Consider the following 24,103-nt stretch of genomic DNA (forward strand, 5'->3'; position numbering starts at 1 on the left):
AGTCAAGAATAATTTAGCATGTACAAAATCAAGGACACACCCACTGTGATAACTATATTCTGCTTTAGTTAAGTTCTCCTATTGGTAACAATGGAAAACCATTAAAATAAAGTAATATGCCTATCTTTTGAATTGTTACCTTTCATTTTTTTTAATCACTGATATTTCAGAACTGGAAAAAGTAATGTAATAATATAGCTTATATCCCATTACGTAAGTCATAAAATAGTTAATACTAAGTTCATGCAAGAGAAGGAAGATACACACACATACACACTTCAGTCTTTTGCTCACAAGGGAACCTGTACTTTTAGGAACCTATAGCACTACAGTGGGGGTTGGATTTTAGGCTTTTACTAATTTAGCCAGAATCGAAATAAGGTTTTTATAGGTCACCACATACTTTGCTGAAATGACAAAGACCACAAACAGAGACTACATGTGCCAGCAGTGGAGAATCTGCCCCCCTAGCACATGTTAAACCAGTGGCATAACTGTGGGATGCAGGGGGCGCAGATTGTATCAGATGATGCCGCAAAGAAGGGGTGATGCCCAGTTGGGCCCTCCTTACCCTTCAGTGCAAGAGGGCCAAATGTGCATCCTTCCTGGCTGCTCCATTGTCAGACTGCCTTCCTGGGGAGGAAGTCCAGCAAAGCAGGAGCGGTGAATGTGTGGCTTTTCCAGGTGACACCCTCCGCACCAGGTGACACCCGCCTAGTTAGTGACACCACTATGTTAAAAATGCCACCACCCATGCCCATACACCATGATTCAAGCTAGCTTTCAATCAGATAACTTTCAAGCTATCTTTCAAACAAAGCGAAAAGTAATACATAATGTAATATAGAGAATGCTATGCCATTCAATGAAAAAGTCAATGAGTGTCTGGATTGAACGACACCAGATGAACTCCCCCAAAAGTTTGTGATCCAAGACTGCAAACCTGCTCTCTGCTTCTGCCTACAAAGCCTGGGGGAGCTCTTCATAGGATTCCACACTAACTCTCCCCTTCCCAACATTGCTTCCCATCTCATGGTCCTGAGATGGAATTTGCTTCTAAGTGGGGTTTGCTGCAAATATCCAGGACAGTCTAAGTAAGCTACATCCTCGCTGAATAATGCTATAACACATCTAGTCAGTTTTTCAGGGGCACTTGGTGCTCCATCAGAACTATTCCTGTAAACAGAACGCCTCTCATTGGGAATGCTTTGGGGATTTTCTCCAGTTTGGAACATTCCAGATTATCCAAGTAACACTAATGACTTGTCATTTTTCCAGTTTCATTTCAGGATCGCTGCATGGGTTTAGCTTTCTGCAGTTTTCTTATTTGTGTCCCAGTGCTCACCAGCACACAGGCACACTAGTGCCAGATTTCCTCACCCAGCCCATACAAAGTTAGTTTTTCTATTTGCCCACACAAGAAAAATATTACATTTTTGGAGAGACCTATCTCTGAACCAAGCCATAAGAATTTAGATGCTCCTGCTGGCTTGAGTACTTTTATACACTGAAAGGTGACAAAAGAAGGGGAAATAGTGTTCCATCTAACCATGAGAACAACCATATTTTGGGCTTAACAGCTCTTCTAGTAGAGAGCTGATATATTTTATAGAACTGCAAGACAGAGCTATAAAGGAATGTGCAGTGTCTTTTCCTGAAAAATGGTATATCAATGAATAAGATGAGTTGAGGAATCAGTATGTAGAGGCAGATATTATATATAAAACTTGTAAAAGGTTGGAAGAAGGCCAGAAAATAAAGTTCACTAGGAACAGGGAGAAGGAACATAATTTGGAATCCATCCACACAGAGATGAATCCAAAAGAGTTCTCCCTCAGGGTTTTACTGCTCTCCTTGAAAGTGAGTTTTCTCCTTGGTTGTAAAGTTTTCAAGCCATGTTAAAGTGCTCAAATGACTATTCCAAAGATAACTAATAGCCTTGGCACAATTCACTAGCAAGCCTCCTGGAATGAATGAGAGTCTCACAAGAACACATTAACACTGCCTCTGAGGTCTGCAGGAAGCACAGAAAGCCTCTTCTGCTCAGTCTTTGTGCTTCTTTCCTATTCTATGCATAAAGTAGACAAGGGTAGTATTTGTTTCCATCCAACCTATATCTACATATCAGCCTGTGAGCAGATTTTATATACAGTTGCCCCTCCAGGTCCGTGGACTTGAAATCTGAAGACTTGATGATCTGCAGAGGAGGGGCAACCTGCCATTGAAGTGAATGGGGCGCACTCCTGTGGTGTATGCCCTATGCTTGGGTGCCCCATTCATTTCAATGGGGTGTGATTATCTGCAAGTCTCCTAACTCACAGAGGGTCCAGAACGGACCCCCCCATGAGTTAGGAGGGGCGATTGTACATACAGGGCTCAGTTCGTGTAGGGTACTAGCAGCAAGGCAAGTGTGGATGCTGTCATTGCACAATATTCCTGCTGAGGCATGTTAAACACAGCCTGGAAAAATCCTTTTTCCATACTACAAAAAAAGACCAAGGTGACAGTTATAGTCCAAGAAAAGTGCCCTGTACAAATTCAAATACTGCCCCTACCCTTCTATGTAACCAAGGACAAGGGGAATTTTAATTAGCTCAATTATTTGGGCTGGGTTACTATAGTCCGAAATACTTCCCAACTTTTACAGAGGGTGCAGGGATAGAGAGTAGACAGAGGCAAAATTCTCACATTGAATGTATTTTATTAAAGGGTAAAATCACTCAGCAGTGCAAGCATAAACTAGGACAAGCATACATTCACACATGCACACAAGAGCTATGGAATAATGGGAAAGACTTCACTGATGGAATAATTACCAAAAATGTGGTTGCTCCTTTGAAGATGCAGTCTCATGGCTAGAACTGGGACTCAATAGCAACAGCAATAGCAAGTACATTTCTATACTGCTTATCAGTGCACTTAAGCACTCCCTAAGCGGTTTACAAAGTGTAAGCTAATTGCCCCCAACCATCTGGGTACTCATTTTAGCGACCCCAGAAGGATGAAAGCCTGAGTCAAACTTGAGCCCTTTTGCTGGTATTGAACTCGCAACCTTACGGTTCGTGAGTGAGTGGCTGCAGTACAGGCATTTAACCACTGCGCCACCGGGGCTCCTCTAACTGCAGGAAGCGCATGGGAGTGGGAACTAGTACAGTCAGAGAGACATGGGGTCCCCCTGCACTCCATACTAGCGCAATGAACAGGAATTTGGGGATCATTTATAAGGCAAAATCTAGCCTGCGGCAAAGAGTGTTTGACCATTATCACATGTGGGGGGGTTTGCAGCTCAGATCCGCAGTCACTCCTGTCCTAGCAATGCGAAACATCATGTTTTTTCACACCAGATCCAGAGTCACTCCTGTCTAGCAATGCGAATTCAGGTTAAAACCTGGTTGCCTTTCTGTTGTCCTTCCAAATTGAGGGGGAAGCAAAGTCAGTTCCATTCCAAGCAAGTCACGTGATGTGGATTCAAGCAAAGGGAAGTGAGTGCACATTGGATTACTACACCAGAGGGTTCAACGATTCGAATCGGCACCCTTGGGCATGCTCAGTGGGGCTCTGAATGCTGCCCTCCTTCTCTGCCCCCTCCTTAGTTGTCATCTTTCTTTTTTTTTTTTTTTTTTTTTATTTTTTTAAATTTTATTATTAAAATCAAATACAATTATTTACAACACAAAACACTTAGTTGTCATCTTTCATCGGGGTCTAGGAGAAGGCAGGGGATGATGGAATCAGTGGCAGGCTGAAGGAGGGGAGATCAGGGTCTAGGAGGATGCAGGGGATGATGGGACAGGCGGTAGGGTGAAGGAGGGGAGCAGATTGGGGTCTAGGAGGACGCAGGAGATGATGGGATGGGTGGCAGAGGGGGGTAGATGGGGTGAAGGAGGAGTAGGGGAATGACGGAGCAGGACACAGGGGCCCAAGGGGGGTGACATTGGAGTGGTTTTCCACACCAGACCAATTCAAAGTGAAATCAAAGTGAGCTTGAATGCGAATTCTGTGAATTCCTTTTTTTGTGGAATTCATCAAAATGAGGAGTCACTTTGGAATCACTGTGGAAGCCCCACGGAAGGAGCTCCCATAGAAAGGGGGAAACACATTCACATTATGACGTGAATTCGCATAGTTGCACTCATGTCGGAACTGAGCTGCAAAAGCTCTAAAAACCTCCGTGTGATAAACCTCTTTGTCATACATCGAAGGGCCCAATCTGCATGGGAAAAAGATCACTCAATATAAAAGTCTGGAAGTGGGAGTTTGGGCTGTAAATGGGCACTCTCTGGTTTGGAGTGCAAAACATCCTGGCTATAAATCACCTAGCCTTCCTGTCTTGGAAGTGTGAATTATTTCCTGGCAGTTCCCAAACTATTTGTTTGATATGTTTATTTGAGCACCCTGGGTACGTGATCTGTATCTTTTGGGCTCATGGCTGACAGAGTCTATTCGGGGCCATAGAAGGGAAACACACACCAAAATTGGAAGACATCCAGTATTTGAAACAACCTCTCCATCCAGTGATGTGGTCCCACCATTCTCCATTTGTTGGTGGATAAAGGACAGCAGCTGAAGTATATGTACTCTTCATTATAAGCCAAAACAAGAAAAGAAGACACATTATTATATTTTATTTTGTTTATTTGTGAAGCTCAGTGGCTTGTATAGGGCAACTTAGGGGTTTATCACACAGGATGAATCCTGTGCAGAACCTAAATTTAAACTTGAAAACAACCCACATTTGCGGGTTGTTTTTCAAATGACTTTCAGGGTTATCCCAAACAGAAAGTTTAAAAAAAACCCCGCATTTGCAGGATGTTTTTCAGGCAATGTTTGGGTGAAAGAGAAATAATACAAAAATAACCCAAATGCAAAGTTGTCAAAACCAGCTCCTTTTTACTTTCGCTAAATTCAGAAAGTACAAAGGAGCTTTTCATTTGGATTATTTTTACGTTATTTCTCTTTCACGCCAATGCATTTGACAAACAACACCTGGATTTTAAAATTCTGTTTCTGCATGGGATTTTACCAATTTGTCCTCCATGTGATAAACACCTTAGAAAAGCGAAGCTGTGATCCATAAAGCCCTGGATCTACAAGTGAGCAGTTGTAATCCAGAATTTCATTACCACAGCAGTGAGCAGACCATGGGCTTCGAGGATTTATTTTAGTTTTCCCTTGCCATGAAAACTAAATTTGTAGAAGTTATTTAAATAAATGTAAGAAAAGGTTTATTCCTTGTTCATGGCACATTTTCTGCTCCAGATATGGATTTACAAATGCCTATGAGGAAAGTAACTGTGCAAACAGAAAAAACACTGTTGGTGGGGTGAGATAGTTTGGTTCAAGCTGGTCTGAAAACTGCCTCCTCATCCCTTTTTCTTCTCTGCCTTCTATTCTTGAAATAGCTCTTTTATGACATTATATATGGTAACACATTTAACATGTAAGTTGCTTATAAGACACGGGCTTTCCCACATTTGATGGGGAAAAAGTCAAGGGTAAAAAAAATGTAGGTTATGTCTTCTGACTCCTCTGCTAACAAATGCTAAATGATCTTTCCCATGGGTAGACACTAGGAAAATGATACCATGCATGAGGTGGGTTGGAAAATAAACAAACTCTCCCAAAAACAGCCTAGCACATTCCTGCCTCTCACTGTATGATATAAGCTTGTGGTGTATGGATAAGATTATGGCAGATCTTATGCATAAACTCATGGCAGAGCAACCCAAAATCAAATGCCTTACTCTTGCCCACGAGGGGAATTTTACCTTTCAACTTTCCCTTTTTCTTCCATGTAGAAGGTGGTGCCCAGCCTGCATGGCCAAGCACCAAAGACCCTTCAGTTCCAGTCTGACCCTACCTGCTACTGACTGATTTACGTTGGCCTTAATTTTCACTGCCCACAGCTGTGCCCTGCAAAAAACAAAACAAAACACTCCTTGCTCTGTAGACTCTGGAGTCTGGGCAGTACATCTCCTGAATAACTATATGGTTCTATTAGAGCATCTATTAGTTCCTTGCACTCTGTGTCACTGCCTTTGTAATGACAGTCTAAAAATAAAAGGCAGCAGTTTCTAACTGGTTGCTGCAACCAGCACTGAACTGTATTTGTGCACTGTATAGCTTGAGATGCTTGTAATAATACAGATAAGTATTCCATGCATGCCCGTCCTTGAGCCATAAATGCAGAGTCGTTAAGTCTTGACAATAGATCCCAAGAGCTGTACAACATTACAACCTGCTCTTTGTTATTCCTGATGCAATATCTGCAGAGATACTGCAGAAACAATGGCAAACTCACATTAATCCACAAATTTAGCAAACTTAGTAGTTACGCTAATATGCTATTTAGCTCTAAGTTGAGGTAAAAAATAAGTGCCAAGACCTAAATATCCTAATGGCACCAGATCCCATCTGGACTTGGAAGATGAGCTGGGTCAGCCATGGTTAGTAGAACCAGAGAGTTGAAACAGATCACAAGGGTCATCCAGTCCAACCCCTTGCCATGCAAGAAGACACAATCAAAGTACTCCCAATAGATGGCCATCCAGCCTATGTTTAAAAGCCTTCAAAGAAGGAGGCTCCACCATTCACCAAGGATCCACTGTTGAAACTTCGTTTCTCTAGGCTAAACATACCCAGCACCCCAAGCCACTCCTCATAAGGTATAGTTTCCATACCTTTCATCATTTTGGTTGCTCTCCTCTGGACACACTCCAGCTTGTTAACATCCTTTTTGAATTATGGTGCCCAGAATTGGACACAGTATTCTATGTGAGGCCTGAACAAAGTGGAATAGAGTGGTTCTATTACTTCCCTCAATCTAGACACTACACTCCTATTGATGCAACCTAGAATTTCATTAGCTTTCTTAGCTGCTGCATCACTTTGCTGACTTGGATTCAGCCTGAAGTCCACTAAGACTCCTAGATCCCTTTTGCAAGTACTGCTGTCAGCCATCCTATAACCATACATTTCATTTTTACTGCCCAAGTGAAGATTTCTCATTTTAGTTATGGCCCAGTTTTCTAATCTGTTATAGTCATTTTGAATTCTGATCCTATCCTCTAGGGTATTAGCAACCCGTCCTAATTTAGTGTCATCTTCAAATTTGATAAGCATGCCCTCTATTCCTTCATCCAAGTCATTGATAAAGATGTTGAACAGCACAGGGGACAGCATCCTGGGGCACCCCAGTGACCACTTCGCTCCAAGATAAAAAGGAGCCATTCCTGAGTACCCTTTCTGTTTGGCTGGTCAACCAGTTACAAATACACCTAACATGCACACTGTGTAGCCCACATTTAATTAGCTTTTTTGCAAGGATGTCATGGTGACCTTGTCAAAGGCTTACTAAAATCAAGATATGCCACATCCACAGCATTCCCATTATCTACCAAGCTTACGACTCCATAAAAAAAGAGACAAGATTAGTTGGGCATGATTTGTTTTTGAGAAACCAATGCTGACTTTTAGTAATCACATCATTCCTTTCTACATGCTTACAGACAGTGACTGCACCAGGTAACACCACAGGAAGGGTGACACCTGGTGGGGTCCTCTTCCTACTGTGGTGGAGAGTCGAGTAGCTTTTGCTGCCAGGGAGGGTGCCAGGCCAGTGGCGAAGCCACAAGGAGTGAGCAGTGAGTGGGAAGGGCAGGCCTCTACTGGCATCTCCCCTTTGGCAGCCTCCCCCCACACCAGGTCTCACCAAGCTTGATGATGCCACTGTTTATAGACTGTTGGTATAATGTTCTGCTCCAGAATCTTTCCTGGTATTGATGTCAGGAAGACTGGGCAGTAATTATTTGGGTCCCCCTTTTCCCCTTTTTTGAAGATGGGTACAACATTTGTTCTCCTCCAGTCTGCTGGGATTCCTCCTGATCTCCAGGAAGTCTCAAAGATTATTGACAGTGGCTCTGAGGTTACATTCATCAGTTCTTTTAATACCCTAGAATGTAGTTCATCTGATCCCAGGGACATGAATTAATTTAGATTGACCAGATATTCCTGTACTACCTTTTTACCTATTCTGTGCTTCATTTCCTCTGCTGCATTATCTGCTCCCTTTTCCTCAAGTTCAGCATTGTTCTCCTTTTGGAAAAGACTGAGGGAAATAAGGTATTCTGCCTTTTCTCTGTTCCCTGTTAGCATTTCGCTATCTTCTCTGCACAGCGGCCCTATCATTTCCTTGTATTTCCTGAACCATTGGTCCTCTGTCTTCCTGTTCTCTCAACTTTCTTTGGAAAGCCAGTGAGATAAATATTTATTTTACCTGAACTATTCACTAGCTAAATTAGTATACAGCTTCTATGTAAATACACTCATCCCTCCATATTTGCGGCTTTGATATTTGCGGCTTTGATTATTCACGGATTTGATTAGTATGTTTTCTCTATGTCCTCCAGTGCAACTCTATGGTCAACTTTAACTAAAAGTCTCACTGAAAGACCTAGAGATTTCTAGAGAGAATACTCTACTAGGCATTCGTAGCTCATCCAGTGCAGCTCTATGGCCATCGTCTGTCAGATGTTGACTACAGAGTTGCACTGTAGGACCTAGAGATTCTTAGAGAGGTGTCCTCTCAGGTAAAAACATGGTGTTTTTGTTATTTGCAGTTTTTCCATATTCACAGGGGTCTTGTGCCCCTAACCCTAGCAAATATGGAGGGACAAATGTATAATTAAAGCCATTAGTAAACTTTTGTTTTAAACTATAAACTACATGTTTGTGGTTTTTTGGAATCATTCACAGTTCATAGGAAAGCATAGTTAGACAAAAGCACATTTCTGCTACTCTGCTAATTTAAAGCTTGGCTTTGACATTTTTGATATTTAATATTTTTGTTTCCTTAGCAAAGGCTGAAGCCTTAAGAAACTTAAATTACTTCCCACTTTCAAGATCCCAAGATCTCTTCCCCCCCCCAAAAAAAAAAAAACATGGTCAGTCATCAGCCAGTGAGAGTAGGAGGCTCCAGGCACCATCCCAATGGCAAACAGGAATTGCTGCTGACCTCTGGGAACTCTCATATACTCACTAGAAATCAAGAGGGGCAACAGCTCTTTTTTTCCCCCTAGTTGCAAAGCTGCAGCCAGATAGTGTCAAGGGGCCCTTGCTCCCTACCAGCCATTGGATGGCTATGGAGGTGGTCCCCAAACCTTCAAACTTATGTTGTCTCCCTAGACAGGGTGTTGTTTTGGTGGTATGGATCACACCATCCGTAAGGATCACAAAATGATGTTGGCTGGCATAATGGTAGCTGCATCACCAACAGGATGGCAACCAGAATCTAAGGTACAGCCATCCCTTCATATCTGGGGGAGTGGGGGGTGAAATCCATGCTGGACACACAAATCCTGTTGTTTCCTATGGCTGCACAACACAAAACTGTTAAATACAATGGGGATTGCTAACTGCAGAAGCTCAAATTCGTGGATGGTAAGCCCACAGATAAGAAGAGTCCACTGTACATACAACAAACCCAGAAATGATGCAAACCCAGAAATGGTCCATTCTGCTGACAAGCCTCAACCCCTCCTAGCATCAGTGTCACCCTGTATGAAGCCAAAAGATGCATAGTGGTCCATCTTGGCTAGACTGGGATCCAGGAGATGTTGTGAGTGATAAGGCCTAGTTTCTGCCCTGGCCTGTGTTTGTCTTTCACTTTCAGTGTGAACAGAGAAGAGAGAAGAACAAGGTGGCCAATAAAACTCACTAAGGCGGGTTACAGACCACCAAAAATACGTTTGGAATACGTATTAGGGTTAGGAAGGGGCGGTGCTTCCGCACCCCCCTAACCCTAGTACGTATTCCATACGTACAACATGGCGGCGCCCCTTCCACATGGGGTCCGCCATGTTTACGTATCGGACGCATAGCGTCCAGACGTGTCGCAGCGCCTATGACGTCGCAAATGCGCCAGCGGCGCCTCACGACGTCACAGAGGCGCCGCAAGAAGGAGCTCCATTTTGGAGCTCCTTTTTTGCTCCACGCGGGAGCCGCATGGTGTGGCTGCTGCGGCTCCCGCACGGAGCAAACGGCGGCGGCGGTCTATAACCCGCCTCACTGTCTGCTTGCCTGTGTGGTCTTGTTCCAACCATGCTGAGCAAGCCCAGCAATAGCCAAACTTTAAGGGACAGTAATTTAAAATCGTAGAGAGGAGGATAAATAGAAGCTTTTCTAGATACCCCTAGATGTTGCTCTCTTTCTCACCACCGAGTAACTAATGTAAGCTGAGCTAAGAGATGAAGAACTCTATCAGTTTTCCTTTTGAGAATGTTTATTTTCTTTCAAGGATCAGTTCACTCCATATCATTTCTAGAACAGGCTGGATTTTTTTTAAGTCTGCAAGAACATTTGTATGTATTTTCATTTATATGCATTTTCATACACACTTTCATTTTAATACAAATCAACCTGATTTGCACTTCCCAAACAAGTACTGGAATGGAATTACCCTTCCATTTTTACTCTTCTGCAAATGTGATACAGTTGTCTGACTGATCATTGAACTACAATGCAAAATTCAGAGAAGTGTTAACCACTAAAAAGATAATTTAGTTCCATATGCATATTAGCTTGAGAAGTTCAATTTAAGGAGGTTGATATTAAAATAGAAAGCAAATTAAAGTCCAAAGCACACTGCAGAAATAATCCATCATTTTAACTGCTCTGGCTCAATACTAGGGAATTCTGGGTACTGTAGTTTTGTGAGCTATTTAGTCTTCTCTATCAGAGAGCTCTGGTGCCACAATATACTACAGTTCCTAGGATTCCCTAGCATTGAGCCAGGGCAGTCTCAAACTGGATGATTTCTGCAGTTTGTTTTGGATCAAAAGCTTCCATCTACATGTAATTTGACCATCACATTGCATTTTCTGTGGATCAACATGAAGGGGACATATTTTAGCTTGTAAAATCCATTTGTTTTTACTAGATCCTTGAGACCCACCATCCAGAAACTGAAGAAAGCAACATACACTTAGAATTAAAGAATTTTGCAGCAGCAATTTAGTCTGAGTACCAGAACTAGCAGTGATTAGAGTCCTTCCACACAAAAAACATTTCTTGGTTAATGCTTGCCAACTTTCTTCCTTTCAGCAAGATTAATTAGAGTTAGGAGTTTATCAGACAAGGGGAATTGGAAGTATAATCCGATGGCAATCCGAACGCAATCATGGGGTTTAACGTTATTGCGTGATAACCCACTATATGCAAATTCAGGCAATGGGAAGTCAGTCCGAACGCAATCATGTGGTTTCACGTTATCGCGTGATAGACTGCCACATGCAAATCCAGGCAATGGCATGCTATTTTCGGGCAATGGGGAGCCAGTTCGAATGCAATGCACATTCACGTAATAGCGCTAAACTAGCGACTTTAAGTGAATGCGTTCTGGCCCCACTTTCTTTTCATTCGAATTTAAGAGAAATTCCTCCTGTTTGATAAACTCCTCTGTTATTGTTATTGTAGAACAGTCCAGTCATAAATGCTTGCCAATAGAGTGCTAATCACCAAGAGATTTACCAGTAGGAGTTGTTCTTCTTTCTGCCCATCCATGATTTAGTCTAACTACAGACCCACTAATAAAGAGAATACTGACTATATTGTATCTCCAGAAGTCTATGCCTCGGTGAGCCACAGCAAAGTGAGTCTAACACTAGTCTATCATCAGCTATCTATGGTTTGAATGTTCAAGGACTTGAAATATGCTGAGGATCCAGTGAAACCCAATACTAGTTGACACTGGAATTTCAGTGTTCCAGTAAATCAGAATCTACATGAGGTTGGATGTACTGTACAAGGGCCTGTGGATTCTATAGACAGAATTACCAGTCAGCAAAACTTAAAAAGAAACATTCATAAATGCTGTTGCAAAACATTAGGATGTTTCTGAAAATGTTTATGCCTGACAGCAAAGTCTCCCATTCGTCAGTGCTTTGCCACCAGTGTTGCCAACAAGTCTCGAAGATATTCTCTGGAATATTTTACCAAAATCCCAAATGCCTGGAATTCCCCAATATTTATTATTATTCAGTCAAAATCCCCAGAAAGAAATGAATTAAATTCCCCGGATTCCAGGGAATTCCCCGGAAATTGGCAACACTGTTTGCCACTGAACTAACACCTTGTCATAGAATCATCCTCTGTTCTCTTCTCCCTCTTCCTTTCCACTGAGGCATGCGCACACACAAACATACACACTGACACATAGAGAGAGAGAAGGATACCCCTCCAGAAACCTGTGCACAAGATATAGTTCTGGGGTAAATAGCAAGAGGGAATCATGGCTTAATCTCAATGATGGGGAGGTAAAATGAAAATTCAGGAGAACTATGCACCTTTTAGCATCAGAAGTATTGAGATGGCTTAATACTGGTATGTACAACAATTCAGGGAAGCAAATCCAGGGCCTGATACAGACAGCCAAAATAAAGCTGCTTTGAGTCACTTTGGAGGCATGGTGTTTCAATGATACATGCATCCTAAGAGTCCAGAAGCCACACCAAAGCCACGCTCCAGTCCAAAGGACTTGAATGCAGCTTTGGTGCAGCTTCCAGACTCTTAGGACACATACATCATTGAAACACCAAACCTCCAAAGTGACTCAAAGCGGCTTTATTTTGGCTGTCTGTATAGGGCCCAGGTAAAATATGCAGTTAGAAGAAAAAGGAAAGGAAAGAAGATAAGATCACCTGGCAGAAGGTGTAGTGGATGAGAGTATACATCATCTAGAAGACTCATCTAGAAGACAGCCTGAGGGTAATCCATGCATCTCTAGCTCTAACATACATAGTCTCATGGACCCTGGAACAAGGAGCACAGCATGCCCCAAGACATGTCTAGGCAGACCAAACCTCTTCCTAAAATGATCAGGCAAAATTGAACCACCAAAATACCTATGCAGTTGAGAACCTTCAAGGAACTATCAATCTGAAGTTCATTTAATTCATTATTTTGCCATTGCTTTCATTGTGTTTATTTATTCATTCATTTAATATCTCACTATTCACCTTGTACAGGATCTAGCTACCTTTTACAGGTATAAAGATTGTTACTGTCTTTAATTGCAAGAGGGGGACCAGTTTTGCTTTAATGCAATGTTCTGTGTTTTCATTGTTCTGTAAAGCTTTGCCTGCAAGAAGTCAAAATTAATAATGATTTGACTGCTATTGTTGATCCACCACCAAAATCGGGAGTGTTTCATGATCTACTTTTCAAATAAATTTCTCGAATGGCCAAATGTCCAGACTCTGAAGATGAAATCTAATGTAAGTTTGCAAGTTGTTTGCACTTACTAAACATTGAAGAAGTATCTTTTGATTTTAAAAGAGAGTTTGGGGAGATCTTCAGGCACCACACAATCCTTTCAAAAAGACTAAAAGGAAAAACATTGCCACCTGCTGGCAATACTAATAATAGCAGGTGAAAGGAAGCAAAAATTTACATAAGCAAATAAAGAACAAAGGCTTTATTTGTCTAGCCTAATCTATCCAAGCCAAAGGGTACTATTCAGTGGCTTCAGATGGGGGCTTAATCTTTTATAGAATGTAGCTGTCAGTGAGCAAACACGAAGCAGCTGACACTGGGTTTTGGAAAACAACAGTCTTCTTGACTCTGCAGGAGAGAGGCTCAATCTAATTGTTAGATCAGATGTGGTTTTCCCAAGACAACACTGATCCATACTACAGGGTGTGGGTCACAAAAGCAGCAAAACTGGCTGAAGGAAAATCCCCCAAAACACACAAACACACACACATGCTGATATATATTGCACAGTGAATATTGTGCATTTCAAACCCAGACACCCTAAAGATTAATTTATTGCAATTTAGACTTTTTTGGCCTAGAGCCCATTTCCACAAAACCTGTGCCATAATAAGCATATGGGAATAATAGATTTTGTTGCTTTTACTACACCAGGCTAATGTTCACTGGCGGCTAATGGTACATGTATATGTGTATGCATACACTTCTGACATTTCAGGGAGGTCCCCTACCCCAGTGATGGTGAACCTATGACACGTGTGCCAGAGGTGGCACTCAGAGCCCTCTCTGTGGGCACATGTGCTGTTGCCCCAGCACAGAGTTTGCCAGAGTTTGTTACTAGAAAGCCAGAGGGATATGGCACTTTGCAATAAATAAGTGGGTTTTGGGTTGCAGTTCGGGCACTCGGCCTCGAAAAGGTTCACGATCACTGCCCTACCCTGTTTGGACCCTGCAAAAGCCTTGGAGGTTTTTCTAAAGTTGGTAAATCTCTAACCAAAGGGCCAACAAGGAGGCCAGCCAACAGATGCTCCCTGCCGCCACTGCCCTGTCACCGACAAGTAGAGCAGCTGGAAGGTCAGAGAGGGCCGAAGGGCTGGCAAAGAGGCCAGCCGACATTACGCTCACCAGTGGGAAGAGAGGCTGGCCAGTGCAACATCACCAGCACCACCATTATTGCTGCGATCATTGCCGCAAGTGAGTAAAGGGAGGAAGGGCACAAGGGGAAGAACAATAAGAGAGAAGGGCAAAAGAATGGATGCACTAGTGACAAGGATAGGAGAAAAAAGAAGCCTTTGACTGCATGGATCACAAAAAGTTATGGATTACTCTTAAAGACATGGGAGGGCCAGTACTTTTGATAAGCCTCATAAGAAATCTGTACTTAGGACAAGAAGCTACTGTCAGAACAGAATATGGAGAAACAGAATGGTTCCCAATTGGTAAGAGGGTCAAGCAAGTCTGCATTTTATCACATTACTTGTTCAACTTATAGGCAGAAAATGTCATACGAGGAGCAGGTTTAGACTCAGACGAAGGAGGAGTGAAAATAGGAGGACGGAAGGTCAACAATCTAAGATATGCAGATGACATCTTACTACTAGCAGAAAACATCACAGACTTGGAACAGTTGCTAAGGAAATTAAAAGAAGAAAGTGCAAAGGCAAGATTACTGATTAACATAAAGTAAACAAAAATAATGACCATGAAGGATCTACATTTATTATTATTTATTAGAGTACTTATATTCTGCCCTTCAGCCGTACAGGCTTACAATTATTATTTTTAATTAGATGATTCCCTTCCCTCAAGCTTACAATCTAAAGAAATATATACATAAATTCAGCCTAGGAAATTGAATAGTTAAAAGATTTCCTGTTCCTTGGGTCAAACATCAATCAGAATGGAGACTGCAGTCAAGAAATAAGAAGACGACTAGGAATGGGAAGGGCAGCTATGAAAAAACTAGATAAGATCCTAAAGAGTAAAGATATACATCTGAGCACCTAAGTTAGAATTATCCAAACCATTGTATTCCCCATCACCATGTGAATGCTGGACAGTGAAAAAAGCATATAAAAAAATAACTCATTTGAAATGTGATGCTGGAGAAGAGTGCTGAGATTACCATGGGCAGACAAAAAGATAAACAAATGGGTCAAGCTTGAATACTCCTTGAAAGCCAAGATGATCAAACTGAGGCTGTTGTACTTTGGCCACATCATGAGAAGGCATGACTCATTAGCAAAGACAATAATGCTAGGAAAGGTAAAAGGAAAATCACACGCCAGATGGATAGATCAGGGATGGATAGATCCAGTGATGTCCTGGGGTTTGGTGTCACCCAATGTTTGTGGGGGGGGGGGCTAACAGGCAGGGCAGGGGGGCTTCTGACCCAGAAGGGGTGGGGATTCTGACAGGAAGGGGCAGGTTTCCACATGGAGGCATGCCCTGCCCCTCCTTGTCATGGCTTGTTGGGGTTTTTTTCAGCAAGGAGCCGGACCAGCTGCATGCACCTACCCACCCCTCTTTGCCATGGTCCAGTTCTCCCCTGAGGAAAACTGAGCCGTGGCAAGGAGGAGTGGAGACATGCATGTGCTTGGGCTGGCTCCTTGCTGTGGTGTGCCCCACCCACCCCTCCTTGCTACTACTCAGTTTTCCTCAGGGGAGAACCGAGCAGCAACAAGGAGGAGCAGGGCACGCGCACTCACTCAGCCTGGCTCTTTGCCATGGTCTGGTTCTCCCGAGGGAAACTGAGCCATGGCAAGGAGGGGCCGGAGGCCTGACCGGTTGTCACCCCCTCTGGGATGTCACCCAGTGTAGTGACGCTACTGGATAGATCAGGGATGGATCAATCAGAGAGGTCACAGGGAATCTACAGGACCTGAGCAAATCAGTGATGGATAGTGGGACTTGGAGAGTTCTCATCTACAGGCTTGCCATGAGTCGAGGGCAGTTAACAACAACAACTGACTACTGACAATCTGATACAAACTGATGAATGTCCACAAATTCAGAAACATTCTTGAGCTCTTCCCTCCAAAGTATGGATATAAATTTTGGCAAGCCCTCCCTCCTATTGCGTTAATGCTGGTTCACAAATTTAGGATGAAAACTTGGCTCAAGAGGGTTGGGGGGTTAGAACATGAGCAAGTATGAACTTGGCTAAATTTGCATTCAGCTGATTGGCAAAAACAGTTCCACTGCTATTGTTTCAGAACAGGGGGCAAATCACTCCCCAAATCACTGTAATCTTTGGCACAAAGTTGCCACCTGCAAATTTGGCAAGAGGAATGGAAAGAATATTTGAAAATATTTGAAAAATTGTTGCAAAAACATGTTTTTCACATGTCAAGAAAACACGATAGAAGAATCCTGAACTGACAAGTATCTTCAAAGTCAAATACTTCTTCTGTACAAAATTCACATGTTTTGCACAAAAACAGCATTTTCTATGCAAAGCTTTCTGCATATTCTATATTTTTTCTGTGCAGATAAGGCAGTTTTCTCTGCAGAAAAGGCTATTTTCTGCACAAAACAACCTCATGTGAATTTTATGTAGCATAAGACCCAAATAGCAAATAGGCTTTGAAAACTGTAATTTTTGTAGATTTCCTACAAAAGGAAGTAAAGTGCTAAAATTACTCATAGCTTCCTTTGAGAAGAAACTTAGTAAAGAATTATATCCCAATGTGGCAATAAAACAATATTAGTGAGGCAATTTATAGCTCATAATCCAAGAGGCCTGAAAGTACAACACCATTGGAAAGTCACTGGCTGCTATTTTTAAAATATCCTGAGTCACGCTCAATGTTCAGTAAGGCAATTTGTCACTGAGGTAACCTGTCTCTGTGGATTTCAGTCGTCTGGCCTGCCTCCAGGCCATTTATCTGCCCTCCTGTCTGACACCTGACACAGATTTCCTAATGCAAAAGCGAACATGGCTGAGAAATAGGACACAGCCTGATTAGGGTTTTTAAAGACTAAAAAGGAGCAGTAGTCAGACAGATTTAGTTAAGGAAGCAGCAGTAAATGGGCATAAAGGTTTAGTCCTTCCTCCTCCACCTTCTGAGTTAAATCCATGTTCTTTGCACCTGCGGTGAAGTGGTAAAGGTCATGTTTTGCCTGCACCAGATCTCAACTCCAGTCCCTGAGATCTGCTGGTAAGGCTGGGAATAATTCCTACCCGAAATGCTGAAGTCCAACTGTATGGCAGTGTAGACCATATGGCCCACCAATTGTTGCTGAATGGCATCAGCCCAAGACTGCATAACCAATTGCAAAGGAATGATGAGGCTTGTTGTCCAACAGTATTTGGAGGAACACATGATTCCCATGGTACTAGCCACACCAATGGTCTGATATGGCAGTTGTATGTGGACATTTCCCACTGCAGTTTATAGCAAGTCTGGGAAGTTAAGGAAGTTATTATTGTTGTTGTTGTTGTTGTTGTTGTTAACCTTTATTTATGAAGCGCTGTAAATTTACACAGTTAAATTAAGGAACGAGAGAAAAACCCCTCTTGTCATGATGCCTCATCTAGAATCCAATTTGGCATTATTCTTGCTGAGTAAAAATGAACATTGAACCATGGAGTCTTGGGTTGCCACTTGTACTTTGGCCCTAATTGTGGCTGCCTTCGGATAAAGGTTATGCAGGAGGCTTTATGACAACTCCCCTGCCTCCTTCTGTCGCTCATCCCTACCATATACTGTATTCAGCCCAATCAAAAGCTAAAATTACTGCAACACTACATGGGTTTTCCATGGCAACAGAATCCCTGAAACATGAAAATCTTGTTTGTATGCTAGTAATGTATTGTGTTGATTACAAATGCCTCAGAACAAGTAAGATTTTCTAAGCAGTTCTGCCTTTAATATATTCTCTTATCTAGACACCCCTGCCCTCGGTTAATCAAAATGATAATAATAAGCAGTGTGCATTTTTGTACTCTGTAGGAGAGAAACATCAATGTATTGAATACAATTTCATTATTTCTTCAAAAGCAGGAGGTTTTTTCCCTTACGGTCCATCTCCATGACTAGAAGAAGACTAACCATTTGGGATATAATTCAATTCAAATTAAGGATGGGTAAAGCAAATTCAAGCTTGCCTCAAATGTACACCTGTGCAACAACCTTGCCCATAATGTCCCCATGGGCAAAGGAAATTCTATAGCACTTGTGGGAGAATCTATTTCAACAACAGGAGAAATTTTTCTCATTCCTGCTTGTAAATTTCTTATTTGTTTTCTCTTTATGATATACAGCTAATTATCACAGCAGTTTAGATGACCACTTCAGCCAAGAGCACAGACAGGAAGACAGTTCATATAGACCATGTCCAAAGGAGGGCCACCAAAATGGTGAAAGGCCTGGAAACCATGCCGTGGATGAGGAAAGACTTAGGCAGGTGGGTATGTTTAGCGTAGAAAAGAGACGGTTAAGGGGTGACATGATAGCCTTGTTTAAATATTTAAAGGGATGCCATATTGAGCATGGAGCAAGCTTGTGTTCTGTTGCACCAGAGACTAGAACACCAAACAATAAATGCAAGCTACAGGAAAAGAGATCCCACCTCAACATTAGGAGGAACTTCCTAACAGTAAGAGCTGTTCAACAGTGGGACACACTCCCTCAGAGTGTGGTGGAGTCTCCTTCTTTGGAGGTCTTTAAGCAGAGGCTGGATGGCCATCTGTTGAGGATGCTTTGATTGTGAGTTCCTGCATGGCAGGGGGTTGGACTGGGTGGCCTTTATGGTCTCGTCTAACTCTATGATTTTATGTCTTGGCCTTTGTGTTCCCCACATACATCCAATTTACAATAGATCCAAGTCTAGAATCTTCTGAAGGAGAATCTACTCAAATTAAAATGGGTATAAAATTGTCAGAATTGTCATCCTCATTTTCATCCTCAATCATTTATTTACCTCTACTCTGCTTTTTAAGAGAAATCCTCACAAGACAGATTAAGATTAAAAGATATTAAAAACAATGAACATGTAGCCCAATAAAAACAGAAACAGATGATAAAAAGCAGTAAAAGGCTTAGAAGAAGTTTTAAAGCCTTTAGTATCCATCTAAAGGCCAGAAGATCAGGAGCCAAAAGGAATTATCAAGGGAGGGAAATGCAAGTCTGTCTCTGACCACCTCAGATCACTATTAAAGGATGGGTGGGTAAGGCAATCACTCTCAGCCAGCATTTTCAAGTGTTGTTCTAGCCCTCCATGGTGAAGAAGCAAAGTTTTGAATATCAACACAGGACTTCAGCCCCAAACCCAACATAATAATGTCACTTGGCCCACAAAGGGCTACAGGATATAAAATCTGCCCTCCTCTTGGTAGCCTCCCCTGGCTCCAAAGGGCTCTCGGGTAATCCAGCTGAAATGTCTATGGTCTGAACAGACACCTGAACTGGTATACGCAACAAGAAAGGGTGTGTTGTTGTTTCTAATCATGCAACATTTGGAAATGCAGCACCCAGAGGAGAGAGGACAGATGAGACAAATCCTAGTTCTTGTTTTCAGCTGTTTATTATGCTTTCTCGTTACTAGTTTTATACAAGTGAACTGGTTGTGTTACTGATTCAGTGGTAACACTGAACTCAAGAAAAAGGTTCCATCAATCTGATAGCTTTACAGTTCTTCAAACAAACAAACAAACAAACAAAAAAGGATAAGTGGTGATATGATGAATGTGAAAATCACCATGCAGATGTAGCTGCAGGACAGCCCTTACAACCCAAGCAGAGAGCTTTGGTTTCCCTTATTACTGCTGCTCTTGCCAAGAGGCTGTTCCAGGATTTGTGAATGAACAGAGCCACCATTCATGGAATCATGGTTTGTATTTCACTAAATAGCTGCTTCAGAACATTTCTTTTCCTTTTGCCAGCACCTCTGAAAGACATGTAGGTCCTACTCGGAGTCTGACTGCAACATGACATACAAATCTGATGCAGCTCTTGCTCTTGAAGACTGCAGCATCAAGAGAAGACATGCTTGTGTGAATGATCCATGACAGATATGATACATCAGACAGAATGTTCCCAACACCTCATATGCTATTCATCTAATCCGGGCAGACAAAGTAGCATCACTTGGGGATGAGGGCTGTGTGGACCGCACCAGGTGCCACCCTAAGAGGGAGTGACACCACTGTTCCACAAACATCTGCCTTTTGGCAGAAACAGGCTGTGGCATTCACCTGTGTCCCATTAAAATGTTGAAAAGATGGTTTTAATGAGGTGAGGCTCAGTAGGAGGAGAAAGGAGGCACACCAGATTTTAAAAAAGAAACAAATAAAATTTCAAATTTCAAAAAATTATTTAATTTTAAAAATCTAAATTTTTTTAAGAGATCACATTTTACCATATTTCCACATTAAGCACATTAAACATATGTAAATACATTTAGGCTGTGCATATGATATTGTAACTTAAAAGTATAATTTTAATTGTACCGTTGTTTATGTCACAGCTGTTACCATTGTTAGCTGCCTTCAAGTTGATCTCGACTCATGGCAACACTGTGAATGTGACATCTCCAAGTCCGCCTATTCTCTACCTCTTTGGTCAGGTCCTGCAGGCTCAGGCCCATGGTTTCCCTGGTTGAGTCTATCCAACTAGCATAAGGTCTTCCTCTGTTTCTACTTCCCTCCACCTTCCCCAGCATCATTGTCTTTTCTAATGAGTCGTGCCTTCTCATTATGTGGCCGAAGTATAACAGCCTCAATTTAGTCATCTTGGCTTCTAGGGAGAGTTCAGGCTTCATTTGTTCTAGGACCCATTTGTTTGTCTTTTTGGCCATCCACATCAGCATTTTCTCCAGCACCACATCTCAAATGAATTTATTTTCTTCCTATTTGCTTTCTTCACTGTCCAGCTCTCACAACCTTACACAGTAATAGGGAATACAGTGGCTTCAGTTATTCTAATTTTAAAGTCCAGCTGTATATCTTTACACTTTAGGAAAAAGCAGGATCAAGACGCTTTTTACTGGCCATCTGTTCCAGGCCTTTAAGAGAATTTTATTCAAAATGTATGTGTATGATACAAGAGAAGTTGTCTAGAATGTATTAAGGGTTTTTGAAAGTATGTCAAAAGCCTGAAGAACATGAAAGGACATTTTACCATAGATGGTGAACATGCGAAAGAAAGAACATGAAAGGACATTTTACCATATATGGTGAACATGTGAAAAGGCAAAAATGTTCTGTGTTCAAATACATACTCTGATGCAGAGGATCTTAAAGGTTAACATTCAATTAAAACCAGAACTTTTTCTTTTGGGACATGGATGAACAGTTGCAAAAGAGCCATGTAAGACTATTTTAGTGTATGATCACGGCAGCAAGATTGTTGTATGTGCAAAGATGGAAGGATTCAGTATTGCCTACTAAGGAGGAATGGTTATTAAAACTGAATGAAATAGCAAAAATGGGCAAATTAACTGGTTTGATTAGAAAAACATCGTTAGTGGCATTTCTAAAGAATTAGAAACCCCAATAGACTTTTTGCAAAAGAAAGAAAGAAAGAAAAGAAAACCAAATGGTAATTGCTGCTTTCAAGATGAAGTAAAATTTGGGTTCTTGGGAAAGGTTTACCATGTAGTTTTCATGAGAGAGGTATGACTATTATATACATATAAGCACCATAAATGACGTTACTATCTTCTTGCATTTCTTTTTTATATCTTACTCTTATCATTTATTTATTCTCTTTCTTCCTTCTTTTTTCTCTCTCTTTAAACATCTGTAACTTTTATTGTATAGGGACAGTGGGCCCTTGTTATCCGCTGGGGTTTGGTTCAAGGAACCCCCATGGATACCAAAATCCATAGATGCTCAAGTCCCATTATATACAATGGCATAGTAAAATTGTGTGCCTAATATAAAATGGCAAAATCAATTAATTTCATTATATTTATCTGTATCCCGCTCTTTTCTCAGGACTGGGACTCAGAGCGGCTTCACAGCATTAAAAACAATACAATTAAAAACATAAAATAAATAATAATAATAATAATAATAATAAGTACATTAAAAAGGAATTAAATTAATACAATATTAAAACAGATATGTACCACTGTGACCAGATCTGGTTTCTCAAGGAACAGGCGCAGCTGGTGCACAAGTTTTAAATGTGCGAAAGCACTCCTGGTCACAGCGAGGTTTGCTTTTATGTAACTTATATATATTTGTAATACTGTCAAGTTGTGGATGGTTGAATCTATGGTCTCTCATTCATAGGATCACCATAAGACAAAGCTGACTTGACAGCACTTAACAACAGTGAAGAAACCAGACAAGGAATGGTTTTATTCCCATCATAAGACAAGCCTCATGAATCTCCAAGAGAACTCCTTTTATGTGGTGGGTCTCAAACCTTTTACCATTGTGACCCCCTCTACATCTACATGTGGACATGGCACACATACACCTTGCTCAACCTAGTATATGAATTAAAAATATTGTTTGGTTTAGTGTGCGTATTTTTATAGGTTTTTGTGGGGTTTTGGCCATGTTATAGAAGAGTTTATTCGTGATGTTTCGCCGGCATCTGTGGCTGGCATCTTCAGAGGCCTTTGACTTCAGAATGTGCGCATTTGGTTCGCATAGTCGTGTATATTCACATTTTGACATTTTATAAGGAAACGACACAGTTGAAATTTGAACACTTTTATTTAAATAAATCCAATAATTCACACATGCATGAATTTTACACGCGCTCACACACAGCCACACTCTCATAATCCAATGCGCAGATATGTGCACGCACACGCTAACACACAGCCACACTCTCATAATCCAATGCTCACAGATATGTGCACACACATGCTAACACACAGCCACTCTCATAATCCAATGCACAGATATGTGCACGCACACGCTAACACACAGCCACACTCTCATAATCCAATGCGCAGATATGTGCACGCACACGCTAACACACAGCCACACTCTCATAATCCAATGCTCACAGATATGTGCACGCACACGCTAACACACAGCCACACTCTCATAATCCAATGCTCACAGATATGTGCACGCACACGCTAACACACAGCCACACTCTCATAATCCAATGCTCACAGATATGTGCACGCACACGCTAACACACAGCCACACTCTCATAATCCAATGCTCACAGATATGTGCACGCACACGCTAACACACAGCCACACTCTCATAATCCAATGCGCAGATATGTGCACGCACACGCTAACACACAGCCACACTCTCATAATCCAATGCTCACAGATATGTGCACGCACACGCTAACACACAGCCACACTCTCATAATCCAATGCTCACAGATATGTGCACGCACACGCTAACACACAGCCACACTCTCATAATCCAATGCTCACAGATATGTGCACGCACACGCTAACACACAGCCACACTCTCATAATCCAATGCTCACAGATATGTGCACGCACATGCTAACACACAGCCACACTCTCATAATCCAATGCGCAGATATGTGCACGCACACGCTAACACACAGCCACACTCTCATAATCCAATGCTCACAGATATGTGCACGCACACGCTAACACACAGCCACACACTCATAATCCAATGCGCAGATATGTGCACGCACACGCTAACAAACAGCCACACTCTCATAATCCAATGCTCACAGATATGTGCACGCACACGCTAACACACAGCCACACTCTCATAATCCAATGCTCACAGATATGTGCACGCACACGCTAACACAGCCACACACTCATAATCCAATGCGCAGATATGTGCACGCACACGCTAACAAACAGCCACACTCTCATAATCCAATGCTCACAGATATGTGCACGCACACGCTAACACACAGCC

The 24,103-nt window shown here is 41.9% G+C and overlaps 1 long non-coding RNA gene across 1 annotated transcript; it reads left to right on the forward strand.

Annotated features, from left to right (window-relative positions):
• The first annotated feature begins 14,230 nt into the window (after positions 1 to 14,230).
• On the forward strand, positions 14,231 to 22,705 carry LOC149312514 (uncharacterized). Its single transcript, XR_016281413.1, has 3 exons — positions 14,231 to 14,463; positions 18,536 to 18,678; positions 22,511 to 22,705. It is a non-coding gene; the product is annotated as an uncharacterized LOC149312514 (long non-coding RNA).
• Positions 22,706 to 24,103: the final 1,398 nt, after the last annotated feature.

Source organism: Sceloporus occidentalis, unplaced genomic scaffold (genome assembly GCF_023333645.1).
Source record: "Sceloporus occidentalis isolate IW3139 unplaced genomic scaffold, rSceOcc1.0.p SCAF_5, whole genome shotgun sequence".
NCBI classification, from domain to species: Eukaryota; Metazoa; Chordata; class Lepidosauria; order Squamata; family Phrynosomatidae; genus Sceloporus; species Sceloporus occidentalis.